We start from the raw sequence: 19,522 nt of genomic DNA on the forward strand, positions 1-19,522 counted from the left end.
GAGGGTAAGGTGCTTGAAATTGACATGGGCGGTAGATGCAATTAATACAAAAATGAAAATAAATATTCGCTTAGGTGAAACATCAGACAAGCTGGACACACTAATTTCTCTTTTAAATTGAGGAAAATGTTTCTAGGTGAAATATTACTGAAAGTGTGATCCCAGATGCACCATAAGGCAAATCAGTACTTTGAGAGCAATGAAGCTTCAAGCAAGTTTCAAGATATGTCTGAAAATAGGTAACACAAGGAGCATGATACAAAGATGTTTTGACAATCTGTTAGATAAGGACCTTAAAGGAGAAAAAAATAGTAGCAGATCAAGTGATCTCTGAAGTTGCACATTTTCAAATGCAGTAGACTTGCAATATCATCGAAATCAAAAGGTGATGATAGGATCCTGAGAATGTCTACTAACACCTGAAAGTGTGGATTATGTTCCCACTTGGCAAGGCCAAGCCCAGGGCCAATCAGGTGCAGCTCTCAGCAAGGTGCTCCTGTGGAAGAACCAAGTAGTTGAAACTTCTGGCCACAGCTGGAAGAAAATCAATTTGCTACAAAAAACATTTTACTTATAGCTAGCTGTGTTGTTTTCTTTATTTTTAGTTTTCATTCATAAATACTAAGATTAGTGATTATAAAAGTAACGGTTTAGTTAAAAATTATTTTTAAAATGAAGAAAAAAACTAAACAACTATCTAAATCATCTACATGTGGAACAACTCAGTTGTGGCATTTTTTATTCTAGTGAGTATTTTCCTCCCAGAGAGCAGGAATATGGCTAACAAAGAAGAGTTATAAAAGATTTGATTGACACCTTGAATGTTACAAAGGGCTCCAATAAAATCTTGCCAGGCTTTCCTTATAGTTCTATGCAGTAACATGAAAATCAAAGTGTCATTTGAAATTAATAGCTGACAAGTTTGAGTATAATAAAAAAAATTACTCTTGCTGTGGTCAATGTGAAATAGGTTGCAGACTGTTGAAGGTCAGTAAGGCCAATTCTGTAGTCAGTTCCAAGAAGGGCTTGGTAATTTTATGAGCACTAATAATGTTTTTGGGTTTCACATTAGCTAAGCTAATGAAGAGTAGTCAAAGGCATGCTGCGGTATTTAAATAGTCAGTCCCCATATGTTAAAGAAATAATTTTATTTTCACCTTGCACCATTAAACTCAGATGAAAAAAAAATCACTTTCTTCTGTAAAATTCTAGCTTGTGGTGAAATGTCATCTTAGAACTTCATTCATAGAATTAATAAACATATGACCCATTTGTGGAGCAACTAACACTTTGCAAAATATTACACATTGTTATCAACTTATTATTCCTCATATTCTGGTATTGGTCTGTTTCCCAGTGCCTTAGCAAAATACCCCAAACTGGTTAGATTGTAAAGAAATGATTTTTATTTATTTCACAGATTTTGGAATTCTAAATACTATTTTCTACCCCTGATGTGGGCTCTAGAGCAGCTGGTATTTCACTGAAAAAACAAAAGATTACATGATGAAAGAAAAATACAAAAAAGCAGAAAATGGGGAGGGCTCAGACTTCTGTTGTTAGAACCATGTCATAATGAGGGCTTCAGAAACCTACATTAATTCCTACTTAGATCAGTGACTTCAGGGGCCTATTAACCTTTTGCTAGGAACTATATTTTAGGCATTATTTTATTCTTTGTTTGGTGCTTGGGTCTTGATACTTGGCTCGGATAATTTCAAATGTGCCATCTTCCTGCCTCAGCCCTCTGAGTTCTGAAATTATAGTATTAAAGGTATGCATCACCTTATACAGTAAAACGAGCCTTTTAAAAGTTTCACCATCTCTTGGTCACAATGAGGATGAAATTTCCAACACAGGAATCCCTTGTGGATAATGTTTCAAATGATATTCTCCAAATAAATAATAATTATATGAGATAATACTCAGATGTTTCATAAGCTCATTTTTAACATGTGTATAATATAAATGACATATTTTCCACAATTCAACTAAACTGCATTACTATGAACACCTACAAATTCACACAAATCTTATTGAATGACATACTCGAAGTTCCCTACTCCAAACAGTGGGAGCAGGCATGTCTCTGAGTCTTTTGCCTGCCCTTGGTACTCTCTTCTTTCTTTTGTGTTCCCTTGTCCAGTCTCAATATGAGATCTTTCACCTTCTCTTATTGTATCTTGTTTTTTGCTTGTTTGGTTGTTATCTCTTGCGAACCTACTCCATTCTGAAGGGAAATGGAGGGGGATCTCTAAGACAGGAGGTAGGGTAACTTTGAGAAATAGAGGTAGGGTAAACTGTGGTCAGGGTGTATTATATGAGAGAAGAATCTCTTCAATTTAAAAAAAGGAAACAGAAAAAATGTCAATCATTTCATTTCTCTAGATCTCAGTTTTTTCATATGTAATCCAAAAACAATCCTAAAGGTACCCCAAGCTCTGATAGTCTCTGAAGTTATGAATCTAGGCTACTGTCATGGTTAACTTCATTTTCACAAGAAATCCCTCCAGTGTCTACATTTAATAAGATTGTAGCATATGTGTAATGCTCAGCAAAATGTATGTAGACTGTTAGGAGTCAAAGCACTCATTTCTGAGGCAGTAGTCCTGAAACCCTTTTTCCATTTTTAACTTTATTTTATTCTTTGTAAAAATAAAATCATACATACATACGCTTAACTTTTACAATATTGTGAGATTACATGGGTAAATACAAAGTACATTTTAATTAAAATTAAATTAATATCTATTTGAACACCCATTTTGTATAGAACAGAAAAATACAAAGAAATGACATATTCAGTCATTTCCACTGTCTTTCTCAGTCATTTCAATTTAAGTGTGATCACTTTGATGGTATTCTTCTCTTCCTTCTTTCTTTTATTTATTTATTTAATTTTTATTATATTTGTTTTTTAATTTTACACATCAGCCATGGGTTCCCCTGTCCTCCCCCTCCCGCCCCCACCCCCACCTTCCTCCCTTCCCCTCCTCTCCATTCCCATCTCCTCCGTGGCCAAGACTCCCCTGGGGATTCATTTAAACCTGGTGGATTCAGTACAGGCAGGTCCAGTCCCCTCCTTCCAGGCTGAGCAAAGTGTCCCTGTGCAAGCCCAATGTTCCAAACAGCCAGCTCATGCACTAAGGACAGGTCCTGGTCCCACAGTCTGGATGCCTCCCAAACAGTTCAAGCTATTCAGTTGTCTCAGTTATCCAGAGGGCCTGCTCCAGCTGGGGGTTCATAATTCATGTGCTTCCATTCATTTGGCTATTTGTCCCTGTGCCTCTCCAATCTTTGTCTCAACAATGCACACTTTTACAGTCCCTCCTCTTTCTCAACAATTGGACTCCTGGAGCTCCACCTGGGGCCTGGCTGAGGATTTCTGCATCTACTTCCATCAGTTATTGGATGAGAGTTCCAGCTCAACTGGTAGGGTGTTTGGCCATCTGATCACCAGACTAGGTCAAAGCAGGCTTTCTCTCTACCATTGCCAGCAGTACACAGAGCATGTATCATTGTGGATTTCTGGGGACCTCTCCAGCACTCTGCCTATTCCTGTTCTCATGTGGTCATCATTTATCATGGTCTGTTATTCCTTGTTCTCCCTTTCTCTTCTTGATCTATCTGGGATCTCCTGCTCCCCTAAGCTTTCTTTCCCTCAAACCTTGCCCTTCATTACTCCCACTGTCATCCGGCAGGTTGTTCATGTAGATCTCATCCATTTCTCTGTCATTGGATGATCCCTGTGTCTTTCCTAGGGTCCCGTTTTCTAGGTAGCCTCCGTGGAAACACAGAATTCTCAGCAGAGGAAGTTCAAATGGCTGAAAGACATTTAAGGAATTGCTCAACATCCCTAATTATCTGGGAAATGCAAATCAAAATGACTCTGAGATACCACCTTACACCTGTCAGAATGGCTAAGATCAAAAACAAAGAAGACAGCTTATGCTGGAGAGGATGTGGAGCAAGGGGAACTCTCCTCCACTGCTGGTGGGGATGCAAGCTTGTACAGCCACTTTGGAAATCAATATGGTGCTTCCCTAGAAAATTGGGAATCCATCTCCCCCAAGACCCAGCTGTAGCACTCTTGGGCATATACCCAAGGAATGCTCAATCATACCACAAGGGCATTTGCTCATCTATGTTCATATCAGCATTGTTTGTAATAGCCACAACCTGGTAACAACCTAGATGGCCTTCCCCTGAAGAATGGATAAAGAAAATATGGTACATATACACAATGGAGTACTACTCAGCCGAGAAAAACAATGACATCATGAGGTTTGCAGGCAAATGGATGGATCTAGAAAAAATCATCCTGAGTGAGGTAACCCAGACTCAGAAGGACAATCATCGTATGTACTCACTCATAGGAGGATACTAGATGTAAAACAAAGATGACTAGACTGCTCTTCCTTCTTTCTATAAAATATTCAATGCTTACAAGTGATCAGGCTAATGCCATATCATTCTCTATATGGAGGGCATATACTCAATAGTGAATTGTCCTATTTTCTAGGATGGCATTAATTTTCATACTGGGTTATATCCCTTTGCTGACTGACACCACAATTAGACAATCCATTCTTGACTTCTGTAGCCTTCTTTCTTAACATTCACAAGAATCTCTGGCATCCTATCTCATTAGCTAATTCATGGACCTGTTTTCTAAGTATCATGAGAAATTTTTTGTAGCACCTTAGCTATTCCAGAGATTTAGGAAGTCAGAGAGATGCTTTCCAGTATTCCTATCATTAGATAGTCATGCTATAAAATATTGGGACATAATATTAAGGGTGAATTTTTCATGACATTCCCTAGTATTATCTCCCTGGTGAGCAACATTTTTATTTTCTCTTTGGAAAATACAAATTTGATGCCTATACTCCCAATTTCCTCAAGAATGTAGACTAAATTTTATAATTTTATAGTGTAAATTTTACATTTTACACTGTTTTTAAATTGATATTTCTTCTCCAAATTCAATTTCATAATGGTTGTTTTCAAATTCAGGTCTCATTTTTTCTTCTATGACAGGAAAGATTGGTAGCTAAGTAATTTGTTTAAACCTAAGATGTATGATAGGACCTGGGACCTTGGAATCTCACTTCAGTAATATTTTTATGTTGTTTCTGTGCATTTAAATGAAGCCAAAATTTGAAATACAATGGAGGCAAACGTTATTTTAAATGCAGATGAAATGAGCCAGGAGACACAAAGAAGAAATAGGAAGACACCAAGACAAGAGCACAAGTGAAAAAATAGGAGGAAATAGAAAGAACCAACCACAGAAACTCATAATGTAGATTTATAAAAAATAATTTCCAAGAACTCCTAAGACATAAAACATATCTTTAACAGAAAAAATATATGCATACACTTAAACATTATCTGTCAAGCTGTGGATCTTGTTACCAACTGTCTATACAGAGTGTAATAATCTTTTTTCTATTTGTCTTTACCTTCTACTTTCAATGTCTGTGCACTCACTAACAATATTTTCCATGTTGGAAACTATCTTAAACTGAAACTAAGTTACTTTATAATGTTTAGGATTTTCATTGTTAAAACTTGCTACATACATCTTCTACAACAATATCCAAATAAACCCATTTTTCTCAGTTTTTCCAACTTCTCCCTTTCTTCATAAAGATTACCATTCCTTCAGACCTTTAATCTCTGCTATGTCATTTTCACTAGTATTTGATATCTTACCAAAGATCATCTACAGACACTAACATTGTTTAGGATGATAACTCTACTTGTAAAAAATCAATACTATTTATTTGCATGCATCAGTTGTAGAAGTTATTTACTCAGAAACAGAAGTAAAGGAAGCAGATAACCTACCTTTTAATTTTACTACCCACTGCTCTGTTGCTGTGAAAAGAATGATGAGAAGCAACTCAGGGAATAAAGGTTTTATTTGATTTTTGTTTCTAGGTCATGTCCATCATTGAGGAAACTCAAAACAGGAACTCAAGACAGGAGCTTGAAGCAGAAACCATGAGAAAATATTGTGTATTGGCTTGTTCTCTAGCTTGGTACCAAGTTTTCTTATACAGTCTAGGCTCAACCACCTATGCAGGGTACCATTTACAATGGGATTGGAACATACCACACATCAGTCAACACAATCGTACACAGATGTGTCCAGAGAAAAGCCTGACTCAGGGAATTTTTCAGCCTTTGAGTTGACACTAGACTATAGCTAGTTGATAAGCAAGACTAACCAAGGCATTAATCACACCAAATTTTTTTAATTGATGTCGTTCACTGAATACTGAAAACATATGGAACAGGTCAGAAAATTTTCCCTTAAGAATTTTGCCTCTACATCATCAGGATAAATATTGATGTGTATGTATAAGTGTTTTATACATCAACCACAAATTAGAAGGAAGATATTCTGAATTTCTGTCTTTTCATCAATACTTATTCATTCTCAATTCAGACAAAATTTTTGAAACATTTAACTGAACAGGGGCAACCAGCAAAGAGGCATACAAAGAATAAAATAAAGAATGATACTAAACTGTAAAATTCAAAGCATTTTGTTTGGAGCATATCCCTGTATTGAGTCAATCATTTCTTGTCCTTGTGTCTGAAGTCTCACAGTTTTGGCTGACAATTTTTCTGTTGCCTTATTCTTTAGACGGACAAAACATTATTCCGTGTGTGTGTGTGTGTGTGTGTGTGTGTGTGTGTGTGTGTGTTTCTATCACTTTGCCATACTTTTCAAAACTCATTCTAAACAATGAGACTGACACAAACTACTTTTGTGGTAGATAGTTAAAGAAATTTTGGTCAAAGACTTCTCAAATTTCTCCTCTCTCTAAATCCCAGATTCTGCAGATTAAATAGTACATCAGGATGCAAGGTGGAAAATCAGTAAAAAGTATCTCTGTTAGAAAAATTTTCTCATCTTCAGCAGGAGCTTTAGGCAAGTATTTAAACATAGTGCTACTCAAATGTTTTAAATATGATAAAATGGATGAATATTCACAAGTTAATTTCAAGTGAAGAAATAATTGAGCTCTTTATTCAAAGAAATACTTCAATAAATTGTGAAATGTTTTCAAAAGATGTTTCCATAACATTTTTTGTCTTACAAATGCCAGTTATTTTGATGTGGATATCAGAAGTAACAGTCACCAAGGCATGTCTTTTTCATAAAAAAAATATTCATCAATGAATACATGTGTTCAAGTGTATCGAAAAACAACACAACTGTGGTTGCAGGAACTAAAATTACAATAGTATATTTGATTTGTTAAAGCAAGGTTTTTTTTTTTTAAAATATCCAGAATTTGCTGTTAGAAAAGGGTAATGTCATTTCAGGAATCTGACACATAAATCATAGTCCTCTTACCCCTCCATGAATATCCAAATTAGGGAAAATGATGGAGAAATAATGCCTCTCTTTCAGAATGGTTGTCAGAAAAATACTGACTGCCCACAACATGTTACAAAAAATTCAGTGTATTTAGAGAAATATTAATTAAAATAAAGAAAATTTTAATTTGCTATTATATAACCTATGGTTTGTTAAATGTCTTATCCTTGATTTGGAAAATACTAATATAACCCTTAGTTTCCAGTTTTGAAATTGAACTTGAATTTAAAGTAATTAAACTTTTAAAACATACTTTTCAGAGATTTTCTATTGAAATTTTAATAATTTTTGCCTATCATCATTTACTTGTGTCACCCAGACACCTAGGAGATTAAGGATAACACTGAAGATCACTGACCTCCATGTAGTAACAGTAGCATGCCAGCTAAGCATTTTCATTCTCACAATCCTGTTCAAGCTGGAGCAGTACCTACTTCTCAGCAGTGGCTCTGTGCAACATTTTTTGGCCTCCTGAAATTCATTTAGCCCCCTTTGAAGATACCTTAAAATTTGTGAGTCTGAATATAGCCATTATGAGACCATTAGTTCTGCTGCTTGTGAGCTGGCTGTTTTTTCTTTATGGTTCTTAGTTGTTCTTTTGCAGAGCTGCCAGCTTAAGTCATGCTGGGATCAAGAATAATGGGCCTCAGCGGTTTGTATTCCTGGAGTTGTGTCCATGCCAATGGATACCCACAAACTCCAGAAGAGAATTTGACATCACTACTGCCATTGTTGCTGTTATAACAGTGAAGACCACCACTACTACTATTTCAGGGATTGCCATTTTATAACTGGTTACTACAGCTAGCACAGTGGAGACCCTGGCAGCAAAAGTAGCTACCACAGTTAACTAATTTTTCATTCTATTGGGCATGACAAATTTAAATCAATAGTTATATACATTTCGATTGGCTTTGAAAGTTACAAATTTACAAACTCAAGTTCCATTTGCTCTCGGGATACCATCTTACAAGGACTCCAATATGCAGTTAGGCTCGTTAAGAAAGGGAATGGCTCAGTTGCCTTTAGCCTACTGGCTATGGGTGGCTTAAGACTTCTGTTGGTCTTTTCTGTGTCGAACACACAGATTGCAAGCCCAGCACCACTTAGAGATCTATGGCAGCAGTTAACTCTGCAGCTCTCACAAGATTAAGCATGTATGATAATAAGTATCCAGAGACAGGTAATGTCTGGAGGGCACTCACCAACCTAAAACAAAATGCATGTGTGGCCTGGACAGGTGTCTCCATGAAGGTAAGGTGACCTGCTGACATCTCATGCAATCTAAGTCAGAAGCTCATTTTTTAGTAAAAGGAGGAGACCTGTAGGGTCCTGGCCCCCATTTTGGATAACTGTTGCTTGCTGACCTTGACCTTGATATCCTCCCTATGCTAATTCGCTGCAAGATTCCACCCTCCTGAATGCTTAAGGGAAGCTCGTTGTCTGTGTATCCAGCATATTGGGCCTTAACAGCTTAGATGCAAGATAGTAAAACATCAGGAGCTGGGGTGGGGATTTAGCTCAATGGTAGAGCACTTGCCTAGCAAGCGCAAGGCCAGAGGTTCAATCCTCAGCTCAAAAAAACAAACAAACAAACAAACAAAAAACACACAAAAAAACAAAAAACATCAGAAGTTAACTTCTGCCCTCCAGGGTTCTCCCATTTTGCTGTAAGCCTGTATTTAAGACCTCCTCCCTCCTTCAATTAACATTTGGCATTCAAAGAAGAAGAAGAAGAAGAAGAAGAAGAAGAAGAAGAAGAAGAAGAAGAAGAAGAAGAAGAAGAAGAAGGGATCAAGATCATGATGGGGAAACCCACAGAGACAGCTGACCAGTGCTAGTTGGAGCTCACTGACTCTGGACTGACAGCTCAGGAACCTGCATGGGACTGAACTAGGCCCGCTGAATGTGGGTGACAGTTGTGTGGCTTGATCTGTTTGTGGGGTCCCTGGCAGCAGGACCAGGACTTATCCTAGGTGCATAAACTGAATTTTTGGAACCCATTCCCTGTGGTGCGATACCTTGCTCAGCCTTGATACAATGGGGAGGGGCTAGCTTCAATTTGGTATCCCAGACTTCGTTGAATACCATGGGAGGCCTTACCCACTCTGAGGAGTGGATGGGGGCATAGTGGGAAGGAGGTGAGGAGGTGGGAGAAGGGGAGGGAGGGGGAACTGGGGTTGGTACGTAAAATGAAAAAAAAATTTAATAAATAAATATATTTTTAAAAAAGAAGAGAAAAAAATCATCATTTACTTACAAAATTGGTTACATAAAAATTACAGGCCCATTCCTTCCATGTTAACTGTATTAACAGATTTTTATCATACTTGAATTATGAATATGTGACTAAGAAAGCTGTGTAAATGGAAATAGAGGCTTAAGCTTCTTGAAGGCCACTAAATTAAATTTCAGACAAGGAAGCAGTGACTGTGGGTCATGGAATTCTAAGAAGGCTTAAGAGCCAAAGTGTCCCCTATTCCTAGTGAACTAGGTCAACTTTTCTAAGAAGCACCCACACAAACAGCATTAATATGTCTTGGATAATAATCTTGAAAATGACCAATTATATTGTAGCAAGAGTATTTAGTCAAATTATAACTGCACAATGAAATATTTTTTTAATTATTATTATTTTTTTTTAATTTTATAGTTTAATTTAATTTTACATATCAGCCATAGATTCCCCTGCCCCCTCCCCCGCCTTCCCCCCAATCCACTCACCATTCCCATATCTTCCTGGTCAAGGACTCCCCTGGGGATTCAGCTCAGCCTGGTAGTTTCAGTCAAGGCAGGTCTAGTCCCCTCCTTCCTTCACCCAGGCTGAGCAAAGTGTCTCAGCATAGGCCCCAGGCTCCAAAAAGCCAGCTCACACACTAAGGACTAACTGCCTCCGGGCCTCCCAAATGGTTCAACTTAATAGACTGTCTCACTTATCCAGAGGGCTTGATCCAGTTGGCTCCTCCACTATTGGTTCATAGTTCATGTGTTTCCATTAGTTTGGCTATTTGTCCCTGTGCTTTTTCCAATCATGGTCTCAACTTCTCTCACTCATACAGTCCCTCCTCTTTCTCAATGATTGGACACTTGGAGTTCCATCTGGGGCCTGGCTGCAGATCTCTTTTGGTACCAAATAGAAACAGTTTTGCTTTGGTAAGCAGAGGGCAAATGATATCCAATAGGAACAATCATATTATTCTCCATGGTATACTAATTTATATTCTTAACAATGTAATAAAATGGTATTCCTTTCTGCACATTTTGGTCTGAACGAGTGTTTTGTATATTTTTAGAATGGTCATTCTAAGTGAAATAAAGCAATTCACATTGTGGTTTTGATATCTATTTCCAGAACGATGATTGTTGTTGAGTGTTTTCATTTATGTTAGTTGTTTTATATGAGTGCTTTGAAAAAAAAAATTTGTTCTGAGTCTTTGTACTTAAATGTGATTCTGTTTACTTTAATGTACTTTGCCTCTTTTGTTTGATTTGTTAACATCTTTTTGTATCTACTCAAATATTTGGATTCTTCTTTTTTGAATTTTTGAAAATTCCTGCAAAAATTTATGTTTATGTATGTGTACATAACAGTATACTACTTAGCTTTCTTAAATGCTATATGAAGAAACATTGATGAACCTAAAAGATATAGTTCTAACCAAAAAAGCTAAATATGAAAAAATAATGCAAAATGACATTTGAATATGAAATATTAAAAATACAATTCATTTAGATAGACAAAATAATGCCAAGAATGAGTTACTTCATTTGGAGTTTTTGGCCAATGAGTCCATGTAGGACTCCCAAACTCCAGAATTTGATGTTAAAACTCTTTGATGAAGACACTACATACATACTTGAGTTGTAGAACACAGTTAACATGATGGTTTTGACATGAAAACATCATTCCTACTGTCCAGATTTTTCTATCACTAGAATGTGTTTTGCACAATACTGAAGGAAATAAGGAATCATCATTATTATCCAGCTTTGATTGCAAAGAGCTACCATAATGACCCTGGCAAGATATTTCTAGTTAGGTAATAGTGGGATCAACAGAAATGATCAAGAACTTTCTGATTGGATCTAAGGATCACTCCATAAGATGAAACAATCTAGGCCTGAAACCTGTGGCTAGACAGAGTATTGGCCCTAGAAGAGAACCTATTATCATTACTTTGATATATGTACATAGTATTTTTAACCTGCTTTTGATTACTATCACTGTATAATACATCTCTTTATCCATTTGCTTTTAAAATTTTTGATTATAATTTAGTTTTATTTTTAAAATTTTCATATATTTTAAACATATTCTTTCTTTGCTCCTAAATCTTCCCAGATACTTTCCCTACAAATTCAACTTCATATTATTTTTCTCTCTCTCTTTAAACAAACAAACAATAAAAACACCTTACCCATACAACAACAACAACAACAACAAAACAAAACAAAACAAAACAAAAACAGAATCAGTTTTATGTTGGCCTGAGCAAGAAGCTGTCTCTGGAGTTTGCTTTTAACTTTTAATACTCAAAAATCTTTGTATTTAAAGTAGGATTCTCATAGATGCATATAGGTTACTAGTAATTTTTAAAATCTTTTTTATTTTATTTTGTTTGTAGTACTGAAGATGGGAATAAAGCCTTTGTACATGTTAGGAAAGTGCTCTACTAGTGAGATATATATCTAAAGCAGGTTTTTTTTTTTGTCTACTGAATTCATTTCTCTCATGTATCTTAAACTTTTAAAAATAAACTTTATTATCAAAATCATATAAAAATTATTGAGTACTGAAATACATCAACTCATATCTGTAAATCTCAATGAACATATATATAGTTAGAATCACCATTTGGAATAGCAGCTTGTAGCTTCCTATTAGATTTTACATTTTTACTATGGAATATTTTTATGCACTTATCCACCATCAAAATTTTAAAAAGTAATCCATGAAAAATTTAGAACATGCTTTCTTTTTTCCATTGTATAGTTTTGGTTTCTTTGTCGAAGATCATATGTTCATAGGTGTGTGGATTAATGTCAGGGTCTTCAATTTGGTTTCATTGGTCTACATGTCAGTTTTTATATAATTACCAAGCTGTTTTTATTACTGTAGCTCTAAAGTAGAGCTTGAAGTCAGGGATTGTGATGCCTCCAGAGGTTGTTTTATTGTACAGGATTCTTTTAGCAATCCTGGGTTTTTGTTTTTCCATATGAAGTTGAATGTTGTTCTTTCCAGGTCTGTGAAGAATTGTTTTGGTACTTTGATGGGGATTGTATTGAAACTACAGATTCCTTTTGGTAAGATTGCCAATTTTTCTATGTTAATTCTGCCTATCCATGAGCATGGGAGAACTTTCCATTTCTGACATCTTCAATTTCTTTCTTCAGGTACTTAAAGTTCTTGTCATACAGGTCCTTTGCTTGTTTAGTTAGAGTTACCCCAAGGTATTTTATATCATTTGTGGCTATTGTAAAGGGTGATGTATCTCTGATTTCTTTCTCAGCTCATTTGTCATCTGTATATAGGAGGGCTACTGATTTTTTTTTGAGTTAATCTTGTATCCTGCTACATTGCTGAAGGTGTTTGTTTATAAGCTGTATGAGTTCCTTGGTTGAAATTTTGAGGTCACTTTTGTGTACTATCATATTGTCTGCAAAAAGTGAAAGCTTGACTTCTTCCTTTCCAATTTGTATCCCCTTGATCTTCTTATGTTGTCTTAATGCTCTGGCTAGAACTTCAAGTACTATATTGAATAAGTATGGGGAGAGCAGGCAGCCTTGTCTTGTTCTTCCTGGTTTTAGTGGAATCACTTTGAGTTTCTCTCCATTTACTTTGAGGTTGGCTGATTGCTTGCTGTAAATTGCCTTTATTATGTTTAGGTATGTTCCCTGTATTCCTGATCTCTCTAAGACCTTTGTCATGAAGGGATGTTGGATTTTGTCAAAGGCCTTTTCAGCATTTAGTGAGATGATCATGGTTTTTTTTTTCCTTTGAGTTTGTTTATATGGTGTATTACATTGACAGACTTCATTTTCAACAAATGGTGCTGACATAACTGGATGTCAACATGTAGATGATTGCAAATATATCCATATCTGTCACCATGCACAAAACTTAAGTCCAAGGGGATCAAAGACCTCAATATAAATCCAATTACTCTGCACTGGATAAAAGAGAAAGTTGGAAGTAGTCTTGAACACATTGGCACAGAGATCACTTCCTAAATATAACACCAGTAGCAGAGACACTGAGAGAAACAATCAATCAATGGGACCTCTTGAAACTGAGAAGCTTTTGTAGGGCAAAGGATATGGTCAACAAGTCAAAACGACAGGCTACAGAATGGGAAAAGATCTTCTCAACAACTCCACATCTGACAGAGGGCTGATATCCAGAACATATAAAGAACTCAAGAAATTAGGCATCAAAATAATCAAAAGTCCAATTAAAAAATGGGCTATAGAGCTAAACAGAGAATTCTCAACAGAAGAATATCAAATGGCTCAAAGACATTTAAGAAATTGCTCAATATCCTTTGTCATCAGGGAAATCCAAATCAAAATGATTCTGATATACCATCTTATACCTGTCAGAATGGCTAAGATCAAAAACACTGAAGACAGGTTATGCTGGAGAGGATGTGGAGCAAGGGGAACTTTCCTCCACTGTTGGTGGGAATGCAAACTTGTACAGCCACTTTGGAAATCAATATGGTGCTTTCTTAGAAAATTGGGAATCAACCTCCCTCAAGACCAAGCTGTACCATTCTTGGGCATATGCCCAAGGAATGCTCTATCATACCACAAGGACACATGCTGAACTATGATAACAGCAGCATTATTTGTAATAGCCAGAACCTGGAAACAACCTAGATGCGCTTCAACTGACGAATGGATATATAAAATATGGTACATATACACAATGGGGTACTACTCAGCAGAGAAAAAAATGACATCATTAGGTTTGCAGGCAAATGGATGGAACTAGAAAATATCATCCTGAATGTGGTAACCCAGACTCAGAAAGACAAATATGGTATGTACTCACTCATAAGTGGATACTAGATTTAAATCAAAAGATAACCAGACTGCAACTCACATCTCCAAGGAGGCTACCTAGTAAAGAGGACCTTAAGATAGACACAGGGATCGCACAACAACAGAGAAATGGATGAGATCTACATGAGCAAACTGGGAGTTGGGGGTTAATGGAGGGCAAGGGTCAGGGGAAAGAGAGCTTAGGGGAGCAGGAGATCCCAGCTGGATCAAGAACAGAGTAGGAGAACAAGGAAAGAGATACTGTGATAAATGAAGACCCTAGGGGAATAGAAAGAAGCAGAGTGCTAGAGAGGTCTCCAGAAATCCACAAATATACCTCCACTATAGATTACTAGCAATGGTGGAGAGAGTTCCTGAGCTGACCTACTCTAGTGATCAGATGTCTGAACACCCTAATTGTCATGATAGAACTCTCATCCATTGACTGATGGAAGCAGATGCAGAGATCCGTGGCCAAGTCCCAGGTGGAGCTCCAGGAGTCCAGTGGGTAAGAGAGAGGAGGGATTGTAAGAGCAAGAGATATTGAGATCATGACTGGAAAAAGCACAGGGACAAACAGACAAACTAGTGGAAACACATGAGCTGGGAATCAATAGCTGAGGAGCCCCCACGGAACTGGACCAGGCCCTCTGGATGAGTGAGACAGTTGATGAGCTTGAACTGTTTAGGAGGCCCCCAGGCAGTGGAACTGGGACCTGTCCTTGTTTCATGAGCTGGCTTTCTGGAACCTAGGGCCTATGCTGAAACACTTTGCTCAGCCTTAGTGTAGAGAGGAAGGAACAAGAATCTACCAGGCTGGGCTGACTCCCCAGGGTAGACCTTGCCTTGGCAGAGGTGGGAATGGGGCATGGGTTGGGGGGCAGGCTGGGGTGTGGGAGGAGGGAGGACAGGGGAATCCGTGGCTGATATGTAAAATTAAATTAATTACAAAATAAAAAATATTTTTTTAAAAAAGAAAAATTTGGAACTAGCAAAACAATTAGCTTTATAACCTCTTTCACAACTCATGTCTATTACCTGCATTCAGTTATTATGGAATGATGAACTTATAATCTTATATCAATACTTACAATGTTGAATTATGTAGTTGTTTCATATATGCAACTTCTGCTGCTTTCTGTTTTTAATTGTTTTTTATTCTTATTCTCAACTTTCCATTTTTGTCCTTTTATCTTTTTAATTGGGCATTCAATGTGATTCAATTGTCTTATTTCTTTTTTTACTTCTATTTATTCTTTGCAGATTTTACATCATGCATTCTGATCCCACTGATCTCCCTGTCCCCTCCTATCCAAACTCTGCCCTTGCAACTTCCCCTCAAAATAAAACCAGATTTAAAAGGAAAAACAAAAACCAAGCAAAACAAAAATAAAAACAAAGGAAGAATATTCTTGTCTTGGAAGTTGTAGTTTGGCCTGATCACAGAGTTTAGCCCTTAGTCTATACATCTTTAATTGCAAACGTTCTTTGCTATGAGTCATTCACTGATTAGGTTCAAAGCCTCTGGTTTCTACTATACTACCAATAAAGTGCTCTCTCATTATGAATCCTCTTGGACATCCTGTTGTTGTCCTGCGTCATGGAGATCCTGCTGTTTTGGATTTGTTGGTTAGTCCCCTTCACATGCTCCAACAGTTCATAAATTTGATGGATGTTGTGGTGGGCCAACTCATAGATCTGGTTCTGGGCCAGGTGATACCTGGGTTGGTTAGCTTGCTGGCTTTCCCTCATCATCACTACCCTGATGAGCTTTCCAGCACTGCCTCAGCTAGCTTACCCAATTACAGTCTAGAGCAAGGAACCATGTCAGTTCTTCTACTGCTCTCAGTCCCTCAGATCTGGGTCCCCCTCACTCATATCGCCAGGGCCAGCTCTACTGGTTTGCCCAGGCAAGTTACAGGGATCTCTCTCTCTCCCAATTACCATTGGGTGCAATAGGGTGCATATGAAATGGGGGGAGGGGGTCACTTCTGCTCTCATGCTCTCAGGGCTGGCTCACCTGTGCCCCAGACAACAGAGTCAGCTCTACTGTGCTGCCCAGATGAGTAGAGGTTGCTTTCTCATACACTGCAGTTGGTGAGGGTCAGGGCTAGCTCTCCTACACTTGTGACCACAGGGCCAGCTCTCTCAACTTCCACAGGTGGTAATTGGTGAAGTGGGGAAGGGCATTTTTCCCTCACCCATGCCACCACATGGCACACAAGGGGGCGATGGGGTCAACTTTCCTGCTCTCATGCCCTCAGGCATGGATCACCTTTGTCCCTGACCACAGGGTCAGCTCTAGTGTGCTCCTCAGGTGAGCTGCATGCCTATAAATATATGGAACACTTCACAAATTGTCATGTCATTCTTCCACAGGGGCCATGCTAACTTTCTGTGAATCATTCCAATTTTAGTATATGTGTTGCTGAAGCAAGCATATCTCTTATTTCTTCAGTATTATTTATACTTTAATTTTTATTATTGCTTTTTCATGTTTACAATTACAATTTATACATAAGCTAAGTCTCATTTTTATATTCTATCCTAGCAGTTGCTGAATAGTATATTTTATAATAAAATTATCTTTTTCTTTCACTTACACATATTTAAGTGACTGCTGCTAGTCTTATTCTGAACAAACTACTACTAGAGCAATTAAACCTAAAGCAAATAAATATTCATAGTATGTTGCAATTTCTTTCAATATTTTTTTTTCAATTTTATTTTTATCTTGATTCTGAGATATATCCAGTTTGTTTTCTCTGTATAACTTCTTTGAAAATTTTTGTCATACCCTGGCATAAAGAACTGCAGGCTATTGATAATTGCTGAGAGTAAGCTCCTCCCTGGAGAAGAATTTCCTTATTAGTTGTCTAATACAAAGTGGTCAGCCCTGAAATCAGATACACACAATGAAAACAGACACAGCACACTGATTGTGTGTGTGTGTGTGTGTGTGTGTGTGTGTGTGTGTGAGAAACAATACTGAGCAAACAAGAGGCTATCAATTTTAGAATGAGGTGGTGGAAGGAGGAAACTTGGGTGGGGCTGGAGGAAGGGAAGGCAAGTGGAAATTGATGGGATTACATTTAAAATAAAATAAAATTGAACATTCAAATGTTTTGTCCTGTCGCCTCATTTTGCCTGTAGACCTGAGCTGATGTTTCATTTGGGAAATTCCGGCTTTGTTTGGTTTATCTCTGCTAAAATTTTAGTTGTGTACATGCAGTATTGTACCTATTATATTTTAATTGTGCCTCTGTGTTGCCTTGGTATTGTTCTGAGGGGTTTTTTTGGAAGAAATTTTCACCGAATCTGTAGATTTCTATTTCCTTGTTGTCAGCTATAGAAAAGTCATTTTTGTTATGTTATTTATTTTTGAGTATGTAATTTAATTAAAATAGTACACACGCATTTAATTCCATCACTCAAAAGAGGCAGAGGCAGGTAGATTTCTGTTAGTTCAAGGCCAGTCTCTTATACAGAACAAGTTCCAGGATAGGCTCCAAAGCTACACAGAGAAGCCCTATATATATAAACTACACAAAAATAAAAACAAACAAAAAACAGTGCTCCCTTCCCTTTCCTCTCTCCAAGCTCTCCCATGTCATCATTGCGGCTATCCTTCAAATTCATAACCTTTTTTTCCCATTAATTCTTTTTTTTTGTTTTGTTTTTTGTTTTTCAAGACAGGGTTTCTCTGTGTAGCTTTCCACCTTTCCTGGAACTCGCTTTGGAGACCAGGCTGGTCTCGATCTCACAGAGATCCACCTGCCTCTGCCTCCTGAGTACTGGGATTAAAGGAGTGTACCACCACCGCCCATCCTTCCATTAATTCTTTATATACATATACATATACCTATACATATACATACACATACACATACACATACACATACACATACACATACACATACACATACACATACATATCCTGAAACATAAGCCTGTTGAGTCCACATAATGTTACTTGTGTGTATGCTTTCAGGGCTGACAGCAATGGACAACAAATCTGCTCTTCTCTTGGAAAGATCACCTTTTCCTCTCCGAGCTTCCTCAGTTGCTTATAGTTGCTGAGGCCTTGTGAGCTTTTCCCTATCCACTTTGGCATGTCCATAGGTATCATCCTAGTTCAGATCAGGTTTGGATAGTCATGTTAATGAGACCTTATGGATGTAGTTTTTGATGTTACTAGGAGACACAATCTTACAACAAACTCCCTGATACTCTAGCTCTTCTCTAATGTTCTCTGAGCCTTAGGTGCAGGAATGTTTTGTAGATGGATCCATTGGGGCCTGGGTTTTGGTCGATATATTTCTTTAGTTTTATGCTTCTTGTAGGTTTGTAGAGAAATTGTGCTTTTGTCCCAGTCACCTGCTTGACTTCAAGGACTTGCATGATTTGGGAAAGTCTAACGTTCATAGTGGATTCAAGAGCACAGGCTATACAGATTTTAGTGTTTCTGACTCTGGGTACTCAAATGCTATCATGTGGTTTTTAAACAGCTTTTTCAACCAAATCTAACACTCATGGATGTTGTAGGGATTTTCAACAATCAAGACTGGATATTTATTATAGCAATGGATTATGCTGTATTCACTGGTCTAAAATAGTGGGGAATTCTCAGAGAAGTTTTCAGCACAGTGTAACTTGCAGATACACTCATGGTTGCAGTAAAGTGTTTCTTCATACACCATGCACAGTGGTCACAGAATCAGTTTCTGAAATATAGGTGTTTATAGAAGAAACTGGATTGCAAATATCTAGGTCATTAATGGTAAAGGTCCTTGGTGTTCAAACTTCTTAACCTTCTGGTAATGGGTCCATAAGTGTACTTATAGAACAAGGCTGACTATGTTCCTTCCTTCCTTCCTCCCCTCCTTCCTTCCTTTCTCCCTCTTCCCCTTCCTCCCTTCCTTCCTACTTCCTACTTTACTTCTTATACTGATATTCTATGAGTTCCCTGTTGCTGCTGAGTTTTGTTATAAAAGTGTTTTTTTACACCAATATTGGGTTATTGTTCTGATTTTCGTCCTTTTTCTTTTTGCATTAAGTCCAGAAGCTCCTTCAAAGTCA

General features: G+C 37.4%; 1 non-coding gene across 1 annotated transcript; it reads right to left on the bottom strand.

Annotated features, from left to right (window-relative positions):
* Positions 1 to 16,777: 16,777 nt before the first annotated feature.
* LOC118574862 lies at positions 16,778 to 16,882 on the bottom strand. Its single transcript, XR_004943758.1, has one exon. It is a non-coding gene; the product is annotated as a U6 spliceosomal RNA (small nuclear RNA).
* Positions 16,883 to 19,522: the final 2,640 nt, after the last annotated feature.

The sequence above is a fragment of the Onychomys torridus genome, chromosome X (assembly GCF_903995425.1).
Source record: "Onychomys torridus chromosome X, mOncTor1.1, whole genome shotgun sequence".
NCBI lineage: Eukaryota > Metazoa > Chordata > Mammalia > Rodentia > Cricetidae > Onychomys > Onychomys torridus.